Source organism: Pinus tabuliformis, chromosome 1_1 (assembly GCF_031772625.1).
Source record: "Pinus tabuliformis cultivar Carrire ecotype Pingquan chromosome 1_1, CPIR1, whole genome shotgun sequence".
Taxonomy (NCBI): domain Eukaryota; kingdom Viridiplantae; phylum Streptophyta; class Pinopsida; order Pinales; family Pinaceae; genus Pinus; species Pinus tabuliformis.
This window is the reverse complement of record NC_142297.1, coordinates 84,508,124-84,516,317: the sequence shown is the minus strand read 5'-3', so window position 1 is coordinate 84,516,317 and position 8,194 is coordinate 84,508,124. Positions and strand designations below refer to the sequence as shown.

The 8,194-nt window shown below is 39.1% G+C and overlaps 1 pseudogene; it reads right to left on the bottom strand.

The window, feature by feature from the left end:
- Positions 1-1,933: 1,933 nt before the first annotated feature.
- LOC149211741 (putative protein phosphatase 2C 53 pseudogene) lies at positions 1,934-3,574 on the bottom strand (annotated as a pseudogene).
- Between the last annotated feature and the right edge of the window lie 4,620 nt (positions 3,575-8,194).

Here is an 8,194-nt window from a genome sequence, read left to right as displayed (position 1 = left end):
ATTCTATGGAAGAAGAGTTAGTGAAATGACTATAGAGGAAGGGGCTACAAAATACTAGTTTAAATATGTAAATGTGAATGAAGTAGGAGGTTGCAATTATTGGTATGATGGGCACACCTTGAATTAGTTATCTAACCATTTGCCGCAAGGACTTTTGACATGCCAATGTAAGAACTAAATAATTAACAAAATAAAAATTAAAGTTAGGACCTAGAAGGGAATGGTACCAATAAGAGATAAAGTGGAAAATGAAAGGGAAAGTTTAGTTGGATTTCTACCTATCCCAATAGATCTCAATGTTATCCTCTTTGTAGAAAACTAGAATGGCTTGCTCAACAAGATGAGTAAGGGATTGGTTTTATTCTTGTAAGCAAATTTCTAAAATCCAAGAGAGAGCCAAAATACCAAAACTTCCATAAATTGTTGATTAAAAAATACTGATTATTACCATACCAAATTGGTTTCGTGAGATTGGGTTTTTAGGGTGACTCACTATATATTGTGGTTATATTAAGGTGTATGGTTTTAGTTCAATGTGTTTAATAATTTCTTTTGGATTTCATGAGCTAAAATCATGCTATTGCATTATTTAGATTTTGGTAGCATTCACGAAAATGGTTCTTGTATTTATTATATCATCGTTCACTTCCATTTCATCTTCCTATGTAGTGGGACAATTATATATACATACATAGGCACCAAATATATTTTTATATTCACAATAAGTCTTATTTAAAAAACAGGCAACAAAACAATTTTGTATATAGTCATATTGTGATTCATTTTTATAATGGTTGGAAGCATTCTCAAGTGATTACTATTAGTGTGAGACATTGAGTCACTTATCTACTCACAATGATCTTTTTTATTAATTTGTTGTTATTGTGATATGACCAACAATATAAGTGAAATGTATTGGCAATGTTGTAGTAAAGTGTTTTTCTCCCACTGTTAAAGTTAGGTTGCATGATGGAATATTTCTTTGTTTGAAGTGAGTTAGGGTTCATGACGGAATATTTCATCGTTTGAAGTATCTATTTTAGTTCTATAGTATGGTATTTAATTTCTAATAGAGATAGAACTCATAGTGGTTGTATCAAATGATAAATCTAGGGATTTGAAACAATGGCTTAATACTTGTGATTTAATGTATTGAAATATATTTCATTATAACAATCATTGCAAAAGACAAAGTAACATTATTCCTACTTAAAATATCCTTATTAATAAATTGTTTGCATTCTAAAATTCACAATGATTGTAGTATATGATAAATCAAGGGATTTGAAACAATGTATTAATACTTGTGATTTAATGTGGTGAAATGTATTACATTATAACAATAATTGCAAAAAACTAGCATTATCCCAAATAAAAATCCACATTGATAAAATTTTTAGATTCTAAGTCCTTGAATTATGAACCATATTCACTGAAACTTATGAATAAGTGTAATCTTCTTTTTACCTAGTTCACTAATTTGTTTCGATCCATATTAAAAAAATTAATATTGATGATATATGCAAACTCCAAATCCCATCATACTCACTAAAACTTATTCCATTCACTAACCATTCTGCCTTCAACAACAATTTCTTTTCAAGTAGTTTCAAAGTAAAATTGAAACTACATTGACTAGACCTACCCTATAACAACATATAGTTATTACTGGCACCAATTTTTTTTATATGATGTTAAATGTATATGTCAAATGCAGTAGTAAATTCTTATGACCTTGCCTTAAGAAACTTAAACATGATGGTGAAAAGTGAAAAGGGATTGGACCCGGTTGTCTCCTATCCTTCCCAGTAGTTGTTTAGCAAGTATACAGGGTGTGCTCGTTTTAATGTCTGCAACACCCATGTAAGGTCAGGTGGGTGTAACTAGTCTACTCTTTTGATGGTATCCCTCCGCTCGGCTCACCTCACACTTTCTAAATCTCATTCATGCAAAAATGTGGCAGTTGTACTATCATCACACTAATATCATCTTGAGATTTTCTGGTTACTGCTACTTCTACAAGCTTTTTGCAAGCAACCATAGGACCTCCTGCTAATGGTAAAAGATTAGGTTTCTTCTCGACGCAGAAAGGCCTGGCAATATCCACTGCTTCCTGATTACTTACTTTATTCCAGATCCCATCTGATGCCAAAATTAAAAACTCACATTCAGATGTAATTTTAATCTTTCTCGTCTCTGGTTCAGCGGTTATCCATTCTTTCAAGTGTGAATCCCCTATTGCCCTAGATACAGCCAGAGATCCCTGAACTCGCCAAACTCCATGGCGGAGCTCCACAATTCCACCCAAATTTTCTATCCGTTGTCGCTCGTCCTCCCTTCCAGCTTGGTGATCACATGTAAGGGCTTCAGCAGCGCCCTCTCTGCTCATAACTGCTCGACAATCCCCAGCATTGGAAACGACTAAGTTACCACCTTTAATCAGAGCGGTCACACAAGCAGTACCGCTGCCAACCTCCTGCTTCAAAAACTCAGCATCTGTTGTTAAGTATCCAGCTTTAACGGCCTGCTCAAGAAAGTCCTCGGTTTCATCTTCCATGCTGAGCATAGCGTCCACAATATTCTGCCCAAGATTTTCGGCAGTGAAAGCTGCAGCTTTCTGACCACCATGACCATCGAACACACCAAAAAAGGCCTGTCTGGAATCACCGAGAACATTGACAATGGCTTTGTGGGTATCTTCCATGAATTCTCGCCGACCTATTTTGCGCGAAACTGCATAATGAGTACCATCCTCATTCACCTCCTTCGGCTGCTCCACTGCCGGGCACGGCCCGTTTAGGCCCGACAGCTGCTGTGGAATATCCAGCCTCTGCGGTCGTTTCCTTTTGAGAGAAGGCAAAGGGAACTTGCGGACATTCGAACCATTATCCTCCGAGACATTGACACAAGAAGGGAAAGGCCTCTTGGCCTGGCTATCCCCGCTCTCGATCCACAGCATATTTTCGTCTCTGATGGTTAAAACAGGCCTCAGCGGAGACCCCACACAATTTGCGTGGATGCCGCTGCTCCTGGGCGTCTGGAAACCATGATTCCTTGGGGAAGCTGCCCATATCTCAATACCAGAATTGTGTATAGAGGGAGAATTCACTGCTACAATGCAAGCCATGTTAACAATCTGTGGATCTGCTGGCGACGATGGTTAACTTTGTTGATACCTTCGGAAACCTTTGTATTCTTGTTGCCCTATCACAGGATCTCTGCAACGGTGATAAATAAATGAACTCTTCTCTCGTTTCAATTCAGTTGAATATCTCTCTCAGAACCTGTTAAACATAGATGATTCCAGCATTCTTATAGCGTTCAATCGTTTCATATGAGACGAGATTTTGGAAAAAGTCCAGTTTTCAATTATCCAGCATGTGCCCAGTCAATTATCCACTTACAACAGACGTCTATGTTCCTCATGATTGAAAAATTCTATATCATTTAATGAGTCTATGTCCCTCATGATTGAAAAATTCTATATCATTTAATGAGTCTATGTCCCTCATGATTGAAAAATTCTATATCATTTAATGACCTGACGATAATGGCAGCGACCTCCGCCATCCATCCTGATTGAAAAATTCTATATCATTTAATGACCTGACGATAATGACATGAGAAGGCAGACATGTTCGACTTGGCATATCGCTTCTTCATTCTGGAGTCCAAAAGTGTTACTGATACCAAAGTCAAGGGGGTGGGCCGTGGGGGATGGTAATGGATGCCAGGGTCAGGCGGGTACGTCCACCAATACACTATTGATTCACGAATTTGGTATTGTCCAATACAGTGACTATGTCCAAGTATACTTGCGAAGTGCGCTCAAAGTCTAGAAATGATATAATATGATTGAAAAGTCTAGAAATGCTATAATATGACATCAATCAATGAACTTTCTAAGTCTCACATGCTTTATTATATTATTATCGTTCGTGAATTTAGTCTCGGTAAGCCGTATTCGTAGGAGAGTGTTTCCAGAATTTTCCGGAAGTTGCAGGATTTATTTATTTTTTATTTTCCAAAATGGTTTAAAATTTAAAATTTATTAATAATAAGATTTAAAATTGTATTGATATTAAGATTTTTTAATAATATTATGTTTTATAGTAAAGTTTAATAATAGAGTTGATGTAAGTTAATGATGGTCATTGATGATGTGTTATAATATAAAATTAGTAAAATAACAATATGTTAATTTGGAAAGATAATTAGAGATGTAATCATATATATATATATTTTCAAATTTATTATGAATTGGCTTTTCAAGTATATAATTTTTATAGGAATTATGTCAAATTTGAGATTTCTAAACTGGGATATATTATTTTTCATACAAAACATAATGCACATGTTTCCATTTCTCTAGCCATTGAGTATCTAAATGATGGAATCTTGCTATAAAAGCTTGTGGAGTTGTAGAAAACATATTGTTCTTTTGCACAACTAAATTTGCAATCTTAATTTTATATATTTTTAATTTATGGAAGTCATTATATCTTTGAAATTATAAGGCCCTCTAGTAGTACAACTGAAAAGGGTCTTACAATTATCAAACATCCCTTCCCTTTTTAGATTATAGGTCTTAAAGTCCTCTAGTGCACCATATAATTTTTTCCCAAACAGTGAACACCCTTATAGTCATAAGAGATTTAAAAAATAAACGAGGGATAGATAGATAGTAGACTCTATATGGGGATATTTCAAAAATTGATGTTTGTATGTTTTTGCAACCCAAACCACTAGATTCATGATCACGAACCTATATCCGAATTAACCAAGTTGTCATGCATGTTGGATTCCTACTCAGAAATATTTAAATTCCAAAAAATATGTGTACATTAATAATGCATGTGTGTTCTTGGTTTCATGAATGTATGCACACTTATAGTACTAGGAGCTCGCACACATTCACGTAGCTAGTGACTTTAATACATGGAAAATCGTTGAGGTGGCTTTTCTAGGGTGAGGAGGGTGAAAGAGGGAGGGATATAGGGGCCAAAGGAGAGAAAGAAGGAGAAAAGTAGAGAGAGAGCCGGGTGAGGGCCCGAGGGGAAGAATGAGTTAGTGGGAATTGGTTGTGTGGGTTTAAGGAGGAGGGGAGGGTGAGAAAGGGAGGGATAAAGGCGCCAAGGAGGGAGAGAAAGGGAGATGTGGAAAAGAATGAGTTTGTGAGGGTAGAGAGTGTGTGAGAGTCAAAAAGTGAGAGATTAGGGAAGAGGGTCGGGAAGGGAGTGGAAGGACGATATTTTTGGTTGACATGGGGAGGAAGAGAGAGACAAATTTGGAGGGGGGTGTTGTGAATGTGTGTATATGTGTGTGTGTGTGTGGGTGTGTGTGTGTGTGAGAGAGAGAGAGAGAGACTATGCGAGTGAGTGAGGGGGGAGAGAGAGTAAGGGTGAGAGATAGTGAGATGACATGAGGGAGAAAAGAATGAAAGAGGGGGAGCAAGTGAGGGAGGGAGAAGAGAATGAGAGAAGGGGAGCAAGTGAGGGAGGGGGAGATAGAGAAGGGGGAGAGAGAGAGAGAGATGGAGGTTTTTGTGAAGAACACACTAAGTGAGGGAGGTAGGGAGGGATGGAGAAATAATGGAAGGGGGAGATTGAAAGGAGGGAGAAAAGAGCATGGAGAGTGAGAGGAAGAGGAAGGAGAAGTGTGTGTGAGAGAGAGGGATATGGAAAGAGAGAGAAAGTGAAGAGGGAGACAGAAGAGAGAAGGACATAAGGTGGAGTTAGAAACAAAGTTGGAGGGGGAGAGAAAAAGAGAGAGAGAGAGAGGGAGAAAGAGAGGGAGAGAGAGTTAGAGGGGGATTGTTGTGAATTACAGGCTAAGGGAGGGAGGGAGTGAGGGATAGAGAAATAGAGGGAGTGGGGTGGAGGAGAGAGAGAGAGAGAGGATGGAGAGTGATAAAGCGGGGGGGGGGGAGAAGAGATAGGTAAATATGGAGAGAGAGAGAGAGAGATGATGAGACAAACAAGAAGATAGGGAGGAAAGTGGTGTGAGGGGGAAAGAGGGGGGGAGAGAGGGGAAGAAGAGAGAGGGTGGGGGGGTATTATTGTGAATTGTAGACTAAGGTAAGGAGGGAGGGATAATAAATATAGGAATGGGGAGGGAGGAGGGTGGAGGAGATAGAGAAAGTATGGAGAGTGATAGAAAGAGAGAAGAAGAGGGGAGAGGGGAGAGAGAGAGAGAAAGAGAGAGGTGAGGGAGTTGTTATGAAGTACAGACTTAGTGAGGGAAGGAGTAGGGAGAGAGAGGGGATGGAGAGTGATAAAACGAGAGGTGGAGGGGGGTAGAGAGAGTGGGGTGGAGAGACGAAGAGACAAATAAGAAGATAGAGAGGAAAGGGGTGTGGGGGGGTGAGGGGGAAGAAGAGAGAGACAAAGAGAGAGAGTGAGACACACACACACACACACACAGATGTGGGGGAGAGAGGGTGGAGAGTGATAGAGATGGAGAAAGAGTGGGAGAAGAGATGGAAGAGAGGTGGAGATAGAGAGTGAGAGAGGACAAGAAGAGAGAGAGTGTGTGATGGGGGAGAGAGGGATATATGTAGAGAGGGAGAGAGAGAAGCAGAAAAAGACAAATATACGAATATACGAATATGTAAATAGAAATTGAGAGATAAAAAGTGGGGAGAAGAGAGAGAGAGGGAAGGATTTAGAGAGAGAGGAGAGAGAGAATGAGAGAAGTGAGAGAGGGATAGAGTGAAAGAAGAGGCTAAGAGGGAAGCATAGTATAACACCCTCCTCCCACATCTACCCAAGTAATCGACCAACCGAGGTAAATATGTGGAAAGAGGCTACTATGATGGGATTCAACCTCCTAGGTGACCTTAAGGAAGTGGAATCGATGGAAACATACCACACAGAGCTTCCACATCAGCAACAAAACTCCCAAGAGCCATCCCAACCACTGAGGTAGCCAACTCCCGAGACCAACTAATTTTTTATACAAACAGAGCGCCTTTGGTATAGATTTATACATTAATACAAAGAGTCTCAGAAACCAGTTGTTCTTAGTGATTTTGTTTTTCAATTTGAATGGATTGTTGAGGTCCTTAACTTCATTTATTGAATTATTTATGATATCATTAAGCATTTATGAAAAACTACTAGAGGCCTCTTCTTTGTGTGAACTTCAGACACTTTGTCATTACTATCATTTACTATAGCAACTTATTTACTTTTTCATAGAATCATAGGAGACATGTGCCCATGCATAATGATAACCACAATCAATATATAAATTACGAAAATATCGATTAGATGCATCATAGATATATTAAAAACAACTCATGTATTAATTGGAAATGGAAATCATACAATATTTATCTTTTTTGTTTGCAGTAAAACTAAATATGGCCCTCTATCCACATCATCTCTTCCAAATTCCTCTCTTTCTTTTGGAACAAGTGTCATGTCCCTCCCTTACTACCGCATCCTTACTCTTGCACTTAGTCCATAACTTTCGTTCCCTTTAGTTAAAAATAATTAATATTATTTTTGTATTAATGGAGAAAATGGTTACATTGTTGTAAAGTTCTCCCTAGTTTAGGATTAGTTCCTAAAGTTTAGGGGTTTGGGTGCAACTTCCTATTTCCTAGTATTGTATTTAATGATGTAAAACTTTGATTGATTGTGTAATAGAGTGTACGAGAGTGATCTCTCAAGTTTTGTGAGTGTAGTCTCCAGGTGTAGGCCACACCTGAGAGCTACATCTCTTTCTTTTCAATTCTGTTCACATTTTATCTTGGTATCAGAGCTCAGATTGAGTGAGCCTGATCTTTTGTCACCTGTGAGGCTGAAGTGCCTGTAGTAGCTAGCTTGCCTGTGTGGCGGAATTGCCTGTGTGGCTTGAAGTGCCTTTGTGGCTGTGTGTACACGAGAGCTCTGTGCTCAATTGAGCAGGTGGACTGCAGAACACCTGGCTCGGACTCGGAATTTTTTTTTCTGAGTGGAAAGGCCGATTAGCGCGGATTTTGCGCTGACAGTCGCGCCAGAAGAGGAATTAGCGCGGATTTTGAGGGATAAATCGCGCCAAAGCGCCAGAAAGCCCGATTAGCGCGGGATTTTACCGGGAAAGTCGCGCCAATTAAAATACTCTAAGCGATTTTGAATTAGCGCGGATTTTTCGCTCGGGGTAGCGCCAAGGGGATCTGCGAATAGCGTGAACTTCATTTGGCGGTTTG